Source organism: Ranitomeya variabilis, chromosome 3, assembly GCF_051348905.1.
Source record: "Ranitomeya variabilis isolate aRanVar5 chromosome 3, aRanVar5.hap1, whole genome shotgun sequence".
NCBI lineage: Eukaryota > Metazoa > Chordata > Amphibia > Anura > Dendrobatidae > Ranitomeya > Ranitomeya variabilis.
The window spans coordinates 698,505,945-698,518,981 of NC_135234.1; the positions used below are offsets into that span (position 1 = coordinate 698,505,945).

General features: G+C 41.1%; 1 protein-coding gene across 1 annotated transcript in view; it reads left to right on the forward strand.

Annotated features, from left to right (window-relative positions):
* Nucleotides 1–11,680: 11,680 nt before the first annotated feature.
* Nucleotides 11,681–13,037, forward strand: part of TRPC4 (transient receptor potential cation channel subfamily C member 4) — a 431,918-nt gene continuing 430,561 nt past the window's right edge. The window contains exon 1 of the mRNA XM_077298186.1: nt 11,681–12,246. The gene's annotated coding sequence lies outside the window, so the exon portion shown is untranslated. The remainder of the gene's footprint in view (nt 12,247–13,037) is intronic.

The window sequence follows — 13,037 nt, forward strand, 5'->3', positions numbered from 1 at the left end:
ACTCTCCCACTGTTTTTTTATGTATTTTTTGTTTTTTAAGGGAGACTTTAGAAACCCAATAATATTTAAAAAAAAAAATAAATAGGCTTTCTATGGCCCACTGAATGAGAGGGAGAGAGGTGGCACACCCAGGAGTCAAGACTGGCACACAAGCTGAAAGGGCAATATTACTCTCTCACTGTTTTTTTATGTTTTTTTTTTTTTTTCAGGGAGACTTTAGAAACCAAATAATAAGAAAAAAAATAAATAAATAAATAGGCTTTCTATAGCCCACTGAATGAGAGATAGCACACACAGCAGTGGCACACAAGCCCTGACTGAGGCCAATATTTTTCTCCCACTGATTGATGTAGTGTTTTTGTGTTGAGGTAGATTTTAGAACACAAATCAAGGAAAAAAAAAAAATGCTTTCTATGGCCCACTGAATGAGAGAGAGGTGGCACACCCAGGAGTCAAGACTGGCACACAAGCTGAAAGGGCAATATTACTCTCCCACTGTTTTTTTATGTATTTTTTGTTTTTTAAGGGAGACTTTAGAAACCCAATAATATTTTTTAAAAAAAATAAATAGGCTTTCTATGGCCCACTGAATGAGAGGGAGAGAGGTGGCACACCCAGGAGTCAAGCCTGGCACACAAGCTGAAAGGGCAATATTACTCTCCCACTGTTTTTTGTATGTTTTTTTTTTTTTTTCAGGGAGACTTTAGAAACCAAATAATAAGAAAAAAAATAAATAAATAAATAGGCTTTCTATAGCCCACTGAATGAGAGATAGCACACACAGCAGTGGCACACAAGCCCTGACTGAGGCCAATATTTTTCTCCCACTGATTGATGTAGTGTTTTTGTGTTGAGGTAGATTTTAGAACACAAATCAAGGAAAAAAAAAAATGCTTTCTATGGCCCACTGAATGAGAGAGAGGTGGCACACCCAGGAGTCAAGACTGGCACACAAGCTGAAAGGGCAATATTACTCTCCCACTGTTTTTTTATGTATTTTTTGTTTTTTAAGGGAGACTTTAGAAACCCAATAATATTTAAAAAAAAAAAAAAATAGGCTTTCTATGGCCCACTGAATGAGAGGGAGAGAGGTGGCACACCCAGGAGTCAAGCCTGGCACACAAGCTGAAAGGGCAATATTACTCTCCCACTGTTTTTTTATGTATTTTTTGTTTTTTAAGGGAGACTTTAGAAACCCAATAATATTTAAAAAAAAAAAATATAGGCTTTCTATGGCCCACTGAATGAGAGGGAGAGAGGTGGCACACCCAGGAGTCAAGACTGGCACACAAGCTGAAAGGGCAATATTACTCTCCCACTGTTTTTTTATGTTTTTTTTTTTTTTTCAGGGAGACTTTAGAAACCAAATAATATTAAAAAAAACAAAAAAAAAATAGCCTTTCTATGGCCCACTGAATGAGAGAGAGAGGTGGCACACCCAGGAGTCAAGACTGGCACACAAGCTGAAAGGGCAATATTACTCTCCCACTGTTTTTTTAGGTTTTTTTTTTTTTTCAGGGAGACTTTAGAAACCAAATAATATTAAAAAAAAAAAAAAAATAGGCTTTCTATAGCCCACTGAATGAGAGATAGCACACACAGCAGTGGCACACAAGCCCTGACTGAGGCCAATATTTTTCTCCCACTGATTGATGTAGTGTTTTTGTGTTGAGGTAGAATTTAGAACACAAATCACGGAAAAAATAAATAGGCTTTCTATGGCCCACTCAGTGAGAGATGGCACACACAGGGATGGCACTGTAGCAGAAATGCCAATCTTAATCTCCCACAAAAAAAAAAAAAAACAGGGACTGTCCTACAATTACTATCTCCCTGCAGTAATCTAAGCCAGGTATGGCAGGCAGCAATAGGAGTGGACTGATGCACAAATTAAATAAAAAGTGTGGACAAACAAAAAAGATAGCTGTGCAGAAAGGAAGGAACAAGAGGATATGTGCTTTGAAAAAAGCAGTTGGTTTCCACAGTGGCGTACACACAGCAATACAGCTATCACGGAGCCTTCTAGGGCAGCCCAATGAGCTACAGCGCTGAGGGGAAAAAAAAAAAAAAATAGCTTCCACAGTCCCTGCACACCGAAGGTGGTGTTGGACAGTGGAAATCGCTGCAGCACAAGCGGTTTGGTGGTTAGTGGACCCTGCCTAACGCTCTCCCTGCTTCTGACAAAGCGGCAGCAACCTGTCCCTAAGCTCAGATCAGCAGCAGTAAGATGGCGGTCGGCGGGAACGCCCCTTTATAGCCCCTGTGACGCCGCAGACAGCAAGCCAATCACTGCAATGCCCTTCTCTAAGATGGTGGGGACCAGGATCTATGTCATCACGCTGCCCACACTCTGCGTTCACCTTCATTGGCTGAGAAATGGCGCTTTTCGCGTCATTGAAACGCGACTTTGGCGCGAAAGTCGCGTACCGCATGGCCGACAAGCACAGGGGTCGGATCGGGTTTCATGAGACGCCGACTTAGCCAAAAGTCGGCGACTTTTGAAAATGATCGACCCGTTTCGCTCAACCCTAGTCATAAGTATTCAGACCCTTTGCTCACTATTGAGTAGAAGCACCCTTTTGAGTTAGTACAGCCATGAGTCTTCTTGGGAATGATGCAACAAGTTTTTCACACCTGGATTTGGGGATCCTTTACCATTCTTCCTCGCAGATCCTCTCCAGTTCTGTCAGGTTGGATGGTGAACGTTGGTGGACAGACATTTTCAGGTCTCTCCAGAGATGCTCAATTGGGTTTAGGTCAGGGCTCTGGCTGGGCCAGTCAAGAATTGTCACAGAGTTGTTCTGAAGCCACTCCTTTGTTATTTTAGCCGTGTGCTTAGGGTCATTGTCTTGTTGGAAAGTGAACCTTTGGCCAAGTCTGAGGTCCAGAGCACTCTGGAAGAGGTTTTCATCCAGGATATCTCTGTACTTGGCCACATTCATGTTTCTTTCAATGACAACCAGTCATCCTGTCCCTGCAGCTCAAAAACACCCCCACAGCATGATGCTGCCACCACCATGTTTCATTGTTGGAATTGTATTGGGCACGTGATGAGCAGTGTCTGTTTTTTCCCACACATACCACTTAGAATTATCACCAAAAAGGTCTATCTTCATCTCATCAGACCAGAGAATCTTATTTCTCATAGTCTGGGAGTCCTTCATTTTTTTTTTTTTAGCAAACTCTATGCAGGCTTTCATATGTCTTGCACTGAGGAGAGGCTTCTGTCAGGTCAAAAAAAACACCATTGGAGGAAAACCTCCACTAAACTCAAAAAAAACACCAGAACACAGGCATGCTTACCTGTTCAAGGCCTCCAACAATTGCACTACCCAGGGTGCACCAGGCCCAAGTAAAGATAGCAAACAACACAGGTGCAAATAATACCGATGCAGCCAACCTACAATCAGGAATTGGCTGCTTGGAGCACCCATGCAAAAAAATAGTCTGTATGTGGCATGTTCACACAGGACTGCAAAGTATATGGTGAAAAGCCTATTAATGACGCCATAAATATAGCGGGCTAACCATGATGCATCCTGTGTGAACAGAGGCCACAGTGTACAGAGCCATCTAGGGCCCAGGCGCACCCTGGAAAAATATACAGTGCACCAAAAACATAACAATGTATGCAAGGTATTGGTTGATATTATGGCCACAATATTGAAGCTGCCAACCCACATCAAGGGTCCTTGTATCTTGGCAGTCCTAATCTAAAAAAACACCATTGGAGGAAAACCTCCACTAAACTCAAAAAAAAACACCAGAACACAGGCATGCTTACCTGTTCAAGGCCTCCAACAATTGCACTACCCAGGGTGCACCAGGCCCAAGTAAAGATAGCAAACAACACAGGTGCAAATAATACCGATGCAGCCAACCTACAATCAGGAATTGGCTGCTTGGAGCACCCATGCAAAAAAATAGTCTGTATGTGGCATGTTCACACAGGACTGCAAAGTATATGGTGAAAAGCCTATTAATGACGCCATAAATATAGCGGGCTAACCATGATGCATCCTGTGTGAACAGAGGCCACAGTGTACAGAGCCATCTAGGGCCCAGGCGCACCCTGGAAAAATATACAGTGCACCAAAAACATAACAATGTATGCAAGGTATTGGTTGATATTATGGCCACAATATTGAAGCTGCCAACCCACATCAAGGGTCCTTGTATCTTGGCAGTCCTAATCTAAAAAAACACCATTGGAGGAAAACCTCCACTAAACTCAAAAAAAACACCAGAACACAGGCATGCTTACCTGTTCAAGGCCTCCAACAATTGCACTACCCAGGGTGCACCAGGCCCAAGTAAAGATAGCAAACAACACAGGTGCAAATAATACCGATGCAGCCAACCTACAATCAGGAATTGGCTGCTTGGAGCACCCATGCAAAAAAATAGTCTGTATGTGGCATGTTCACACAGGACTGCAAAGTATATGGTGAAAAGCCTATTAATGACGCCATAAATATAGCGGGCTAACCATGATGCATCCTGTGTGAACAGAGGCCACAGTGTACAGAGCCATCTAGGGCCCAGGCGCACCCTGGAAAAATATACAGTGCACCAAAAACATAACAATGTATGCAAGGTATTGGTTGATATTATGGCCACAATATTGAAGCTGCCAACCCACATCAAGGGTCCTTGTATCTTGGCAGTCCTAATCTAAAAAAACACCATTGGAGGAAAACCTCCACTAAACTCAAAAAAAACACCAGAACACAGGCATGCTTACCTGTTCAAGGCCTCCAACAATTGCACTACCCAGGGTGCACCAGGCCCAAGTAAAGATAGCAAACAACACAGGTGCAAATAATACCGATGCAGCCAACCTACAATCAGGAATTGGCTGCTTGGAGCACCCATGCAAAAAAATAGTCTGTATGTGGCATGTTCACACAGGACTGCAAAGTATATGGTGAAAAGCCTATTAATGACGCCATAAATATAGCGGGCTAACCATGATGCATCCTGTGTGAACAGAGGCCACAGTGTACAGAGCCATCTAGGGCCCAGGCGCACCCTGGAAAAATATACAGTGCACCAAAAACATAACAATGTATGCAAGGTATTGGTTGATATTATGGCCACAATATTGAAGCTGCCAACCCACATCAAGGGTCCTTGTATCTTGGCAGTCCTAATCTAAAAAAACACCATTGGAGGAAAACCTCCACTAAACTCAAAAAAAACACCAGAACACAGGCATGCTTACCTGTTCAAGGCCTCCAACAATTGCACTACCCAGGGTGCACCAGGCCCAAGTAAAGATAGCAAACAACACAGGTGCAAATAATACCGATGCAGCCAACCTACAATCAGGAATTGGCTGCTTGGAGCACCCATGCAAAAAAATAGTCTGTATGTGGCATGTTCACACAGGACTGCAAAGTATATGGTGAAAAGCCTATTAATGACGCCATAATTATAGCGGGCTAACCATGATGCATCCTGTGTGAACAGAGGCCACAGTGTACAGAGCCATCTAGGGCCCAGGCGCACCCTGGAAAAATATACAGTGCACCAAAAACATAACAATGTATGCAAGGTATTGGTTGATATTATGGCCACAATATTGAAGCTGCCAACCCACATCAAGGGTCCTTGTATCTTGGCAGTCCTAATCTAAAAAAACACCATTGGAGGAAAACCTCCACTAAACTCAAAAAAAACACCAGAACACAGGCATGCTTACCTGTTCAAGGCCTCCAACAATTGCACTACCCAGGGTGCACCAGGCCCAAGTAAAGATAGCAAACAACACAGGTGCAAATAATACCGATGCAGCCAACCTACAATCAGGAATTGGCTGCTTGGAGCACCCATGCAAAAAAATAGTCTGTATGTGGCATGTTCACACAGGACTGCAAAGTATATGGTGAAAAGCCTATTAATGACGCCAGACTATTTTTTTGCATGGGTGCTCCAAGCAGCCAATTCCTGATTGTAGGTTGGCTGCATCGGTATTATTTGCACCTGTGTTGTTTGCTATCTTTACTTGGGCCTGGTGCACCCTGGGTAGTGCAATTGTTGGAGGCCTTGAACAGGTAAGCATGCCTGTGTTCTGGTGTTTTTTTTTTTGCTTCTGTCAGGTCACTCTGCCATAAAGGCCCGACTGGTGGAGGGCTGCAGTGATAGTTGACTTTGTGGAACTTTCTCCCATCTCCCTGCTGCATCTCTAGAGTTCTGCCATAGTGATCTTGGGGTTCTTTTTTACCTCTCTCACCAAGGCTTTTCTCCCACGATTGCTCAGTTTGGCTGGACGGCCAGGTCTGGGAAGACTATTGGTGGTCCCAAACTTCTTCCATTTACGGATTATGGAGGCCACTGTGCTCTTAGGAAACTTGAGTACTGCAGAAATTATTTTGTAACCTTGGCCAGATCTGTGCCTGGCCACATTCTGTCTCTGAGCTCCAAGGCCAGTTCCTTTGACCTCATGATTCTCATTTGGTCTGACATGCACTGCGAGTTGTGAGGTCTTTTATAGACAGGTGTGTTCCTTTCCAAATCAAGTCCTATCAGTTTAGTTAAACACAGCTGGACTCAAATGAAGGAGTAGAACCATCTCAAGGAAATAGACAGCATGTGACTTAAATATGAGTGTCTGAGCAAAGCATCTGAATACTTATGACCATGTGATATTTCAGTTTTTCTTTTTTAATAAATTTGCAAACATTTCTACTTTTCTGCTTTTTTTTCCAGTCAAGATGGGGTGCAGAGTGTACATTACTGAGAAAAACATGAACTTTTTAGAATTTACCAAATGGCTGCAATGAAACAAAGAGTGAAAAATTTAAATTTAAAGGGGTCTGAATATTTTCAGTACCCATTATATATATATATATATATATATATATATATATATATATATATATATATATATATATATATATATAGAGGGAAAGAGACATGTATCTCCATCTGTGGCGTCCTGGCCACGTCTATCAGTGCAATGCACGATACAGACACATGTCTGGGGCTCTTAGGCATGATGGGATTTATGGCAGCTGCTTTGAAGTCTTTTACAGATCAATTGATGCTCGGGCTACTGGACTCGCACTGACAGTGACCTGGTCTGTTTAAAAGTTTAAGCAGCTGCCATAAATTTTCTGTGCCTCGGATGGCAAAACAGCAGATAAATGACAATAATCTGTCTGGGACTTGTCAGGAGGTGAGTAGCATCCTGCCACCTCCTCACTGCACCATGCAGACACCTCTGACCCCAGGTGCTGTATCTCCTGTCCTGCTCCTTCTTGGAGCGAAGAAGCAGTGCTGTGCATCCTGACATCTCTTCAGCAGACACCGCCATGCAGAGTGCAATGTGGGCATGTCTGCTGCATGCACCATGCAGGAGGCAGCTGTAACACAGGTACCTTGTTGGCATCCAGCATCCCAGGGGGCATATGCCCCTGTGCCCCCTGTCCCAGCCTGCCCCTGGTAGTACCACTGTCTGATTGGTAGACCAGGGGCGGGCAGAGAAGTGGGTAGTGCAGGGAGATTGTGTCTCCCTGCTCCACTGCGGACCTTATAATGAAGGGTTGCAAAGCTCAGGGTGGGGCCCAGGCCGACCGCACCCTCTGCTCCCTGGTTGCTATACTACTGCTGGGCGTTATGGCTACACATAACAGGATAAAGGACAACAGCTTTATAAATGCAAAAAATATGGATATTTCACAGAATGAAAACTAGACCTCCAGCATGCTCTCACTACGCTGCCCATCAGCCATCTTACAAAAAACATTATGTAAGTGAGTGCTGCATCAAGGGATTTGTTACACCATTTATTCATTAATAGTATAAATGAAAGCATTTTATATTATACAAGCTGAATTTTTCAGATGAAATTAGAAAAAAAAGGAATAAATCTAATGTGCATGGTAATTGGTATGCACAGTTGACTGCACTCTGTAACTCCTGATTCCTGTAGTACCGTCCATTCATCAGACATCATAAATTGTAAAATGCTTTCTCCCAATTAAGTTCATAGTGAATTTTGTCATCCATAATAATAATTTGTCATCACTTTTACTCTAAGGAATTAATGCTAGAAAAAAAGAAATATGAAAAAATGAGGACAAGTCACAATCAATAGTTTTCTTCTAGAGCAGAGAAAAGCCGTCAATACTGTATGTTATGACATTAGATGAATTACACATTAACTCTTCACATATAAATTGCATTGCAATAAACAGCCTAGACAGATTAAAAATCAACCACATTTTTCAAACTGATTGGGACAATTCTTATCCACGTTGCAGTGCCATCAGGGAGGTGTCTGATTGGCTACAAATTTACCCTAATGGAGAAAAACGACCCCGAATATAAATTAAATGCAATTAAGATCTATCTTCAGCATTCAAAAGAATAGGAAGTCCTGGAAGTGATGATATGGCCCCACAGAGCACTGATGTTAACATCAAGTCTATCTGAGTATGAAGAGACTGAAGGATTTGCACAAGCCTACATCCACAGAAGATATGTGTTTAGTTCTCCAAGATGTTTGGAAGAACCTGTCTGCCGATTTCCTCAAAAACTACATTCAAGTGTACTTAGAAGAATTGATGCCTTTATGTTGATTGTTTTGAAGGCAAAATTGTAGGCATAACAAATACTGATTTAATTTAGATTTATCTTTTGTTCATTTACTTTTTATTTTGTGAATTGATATAAAGAAGCTATTTATACTTCTATTTTGAAGACATTCTTGCTTTACAGCATTTTTCCACACCTGCTAAAAAATTTTCACATTGTATATACTTACCGTATATATAGATGTATATATAGATGTCAGCAAAATTATTCAAAACCCCATTCAAATCAGGATTATTAGCAACATTTTCAGACTTTCTACTGTTTGCAATAACCAACAAAGAAAAAATTAAATTGCTCAACAACACAACTAATATAACAAATGGTTTCTCCAAATTCATTAAAAAATGCCACTTTCAATGACTACGACTCGTTAGAGGGTTGATTGTGACTTGTAGGATCGCTACTTCCAACAGGTGGCGCTATAGAGTAAAGTCCTCTTTTTCTCAGAAGAGGCAATTTGCATACTGGAGTCTCAGAATTATTCAATCCTTTCATATCTAGTGGATAATGGTCTTCCTTTTACTGAAATTCTTGACTTTATGTGCTGCAGCTGCTTCACATCATGTCAACGGTTTTTCTATGGATTTCAAGTCAGGCCACTGTGATGGCCACTCAAACATTTTTCAGGACTTCTACTGAAACCAAGCATAGCTGAACTTTCAGGTAAGCTTGGGATCTTTGCCCTGTTGGAAGTTCCAGTGATGCCCAAGCTTCAGCTTCTTTACAGAAGGTGCAATTTTTTTCTTAAGGTTTCTTTATACATGATTGAATCTATCTTGCACGCCACATACTGAAGATTTCCATTGCAGGAGAAGCAAAGCAGTGGTAGAGCATCACTCAGCCACCATTATGCTTGTTAGATTCCTAAAGGCTTATTGGCTTCAGCGCAACCGATGGACTGATCTCCATTCCATTCCCGCAGTAACATATACGTACAAATATTATGTTTCCCTCCTCTCATCTTCCCCAGTCCACAGTTTAGTATATATAGTGTGTCATGGTATGATGGTCTTCAGTAAGGAAGAAGGGCCTCAAACTGTCCCTGGAGCGGGGACCTTTACTATCCCTGTCCTGGGGGTACTCTTAAAGGTAGAGGGGTCCGAGACTCTGACCTTATTATACTCCAGTAAAAACCCTAATTTTCCTCCTTCCTCGCCCCAAGAGGCCAGGGACAGAAATAAAAGGTAAACCAGACACAAAGACAAAACAGAGATAACAAAAACCCTCTACCATTCAAAAACACTAACCAACAATAGATAGGAGGATAGGGGCAGGGATGAATATACTAAATGCAAAAGGGAGAACACCACGACTCCAAAGCCAAACTTCAACTGCTTAGCTTTAGCACACAGCACATCATTTCCTAGGAACAAGGAAGCAGAGCTTTCACATGTAGCACAGAGAGGGTCTGGCCAGGTTTTATAGGAAGAGTTAACCACCAGATCAGAAGCAGCTGAAATGGAGCCGGTGATGGGAACTGTTAATGTGTGATTGGTGAGAAGTGGAGTTTTTCCAAGAGAGAGCAGTGAGACTGTGGACAGTTCAAGCGGTGGAGCCTGGACAATAGTAACCAGGGTGGATACTTGAAGAAAGCCAGGCAGATCAAAAGGATGTGGGTCAAAAACTTCTCAAATCAAGAATCAAAAGATTCTCAGACCAGGTGCCGCATCCTGGAATTTCACATCAAGGAAGGTTATAGGTTCCTGGAGGAAGAATTCACCGCTGACCAGGTCTATATCAGCTGCGATGCGGTAAAGCGTACCTACTTACCCTCTCTCTTGCATAGCCTGGATTGTTTGTTGCCCTGGTTTCAGAAGAAGGATTCTTGGACTCAGAAGAGGCCTGCAGACCAGAAGTAGGTGGGAAACAACACATACACAGCAGCCCACCAGGACTGAGACACACCTTGACTGTAGGATGCCAGAGCGAGTGGGGACCATAGCTTGCCCACGACTACTTTGCTTGGGCATCTTACTCAACCTCTTGTTATTTTAGTTGCTCTGAAGTATTTTAATTTTTCTTGATTCATTGGTTTATTGCAGACAGCAGAAAGTTTATACATTTTTCTAACAAATGTAATTTGCAATGTGGGGTGAATATTGATGGCATATGCGTGTAAACACATTCACTTTGTATAGCTAGTTCAACAAATAAGTAAGTAATTTACAATTTAACTGCTGCCTCCTAAATGTTGCTGTCCAGGGCACCAGCTCTTACGAGTCTAGAGGCAAACACAGCCCTACTCAGCCAACATAACATTTCCCAAGTTACAATACTGAGGACTTCTATCTTATTTCAATGACAGATAAAAGATAGGATAGACCTTTCCATTAACGTACTATAATAAACATAACATTTATATGTGAAATAGAGGAAACAGTCGAACCTTCCAGGCTGTATACGATTCCTGCTAAAACCTTCAGAGCTGTACTGTAACATGAAGCTGAATTTGGGGGAAAATGATTGGGATTGACATTAAATTTACAAACAACGTACAGGAGACGCTTTGAAAACATCCATTACCTATCGCAGACGGCATTATTCCTGGATGACTACTAGAAACATGCAATTTCCTCAATTTCGCACTGAAAATCTGAAAAAAAAAGGAATTTGCAAGAAATTGTTTTCACCATCGTATTCCCTGGTTTTGTAACATTTCTCCAGGCAGATGTACACAACATTCCCCATAGGACTCTCGGTGCAGTTCAACCCTGTCTACAGATATGTTGTGAGTTCCAAGATCCTGTAGGAAGAGAACAAGAAAAAAAAAGAAGAAACAATCAGAATTTATAACATAAAGCTAAATACATCACTGCCATTGCATACAAAAGTTACTTTGTGTTATTTTTTATTTTTTTGTGTTTTTATCTGTTTATTGTTTTCTTTTTGTCTTAAATAAACAGATACATTTTGCGATTTAAATTCAATAGATAATAAACCAGAATTCTTTTTATTTTTTTTATTTTTTTTCTCCGGCTCTGTGTGTCTGCAAGGTGCTCAACAGATTTTACTATGAGTGACAGAAAGAGAAAACATACCAGGCAGGCAAATGGAGCCAGCAAATCAGTAGCAAGTGATCAGTGAGCAACAGGGGAGATGCAAAGAAAGGAGCTTTAAGTCAGTGGGCGGAAGGAAAAACTACTCAGTGAGTGGGAGAGAAGGATAATCGAATGGGAAAGAAGGGAGATCAAAACAGCATGAAGGGATACCCTAAGGGATTTCACCAAAGAGAGGCGGATACTTTACAGCTGGGAAAGATGCAGCCTCCATATAAGTCAATGTAGACTAGCAGCAGTCCAGACAAGTGCAAGTGGGAATCTTCATTTCATGGGCACGCTTCCTAACTACAGCAAGACACCGAGCCTGGAGATGACTTGATGGCATTTTTTACAGTCAGCATGGGATATTCCTAATAACTTCACTATTGATTTTATCTCATCGCCTCCGTAAAGCTTGTAGACATTGAGCAAAAAAAGAAATAACAAGACCATTCAGTCCTATGCCACGAAGAACAGATCCTACTACAAATACTCAATGTGTTACCTTTCCTTATAAATCTTTCTAATGAAGTTTCATTTGGAAAATCCCAATCTAAAGAATCTGTAAACTTCACTTGTGGATATCAGAAAATTGCAAATAGACCAAGTAAGTACTAAATAACTTATTATACAATTTTTTTTGTATACATTATTCTGGAATTCAGAGATGTCTTGTCCTGTATACGTAAATAAATGGGACATCTTGTATTATTATATTGTGAACCTCTTTATTGTGCTGTTTATTATTGTATGTTTTGTTGTTTTTTTATCCTATTTTATATAGTAACTTGGATGATAAATGTGCTATATGGTTTAGCATCAGCGGACAGAGCGGAGGGCTTTAGTCTGCTGTTCCGAGGTTTAAGGCTGGGGAACGCTGACACCTGCAGGAAGGCTGCAAAACCAAAAATAAGGAAAAATTGTAGTTTTGGAATATTTTTAGACTTATTTTTGTCCATTATTATTGGTATATCCATTTACTCCTGAATTATTTTATGCCTGATGGTAAACATTTTTCTGCAGTTGTCTCAGTGCTGTTTATTCCTCATCCCTATTAAACACTCAGGAAGCCACTTAACACTTGTCTTCCCATATTAACACAATATTGGTTATTCTGGGGATTGAGGATGTAGTTGAGATAAGATTTTTTTATCTCTGTTCAGGGAGTTATTGAAGGAAGGAGGATAACTGGTGATCTGCAAAATTGCAGCACGATGATCCTAACTAAGGCTATGTTTACACAATGGAGAGCCATACTGATCTTACGGTGAATGCACCGCATAACGATAAAGAAGTGCTTACAAATATAGAATAATTGTAAAACACTTTATTTCAACTAAAAATTAAAAAAATAAATCATACAGACATGAACAATAATATTAAAAATAAAAAGTGCCT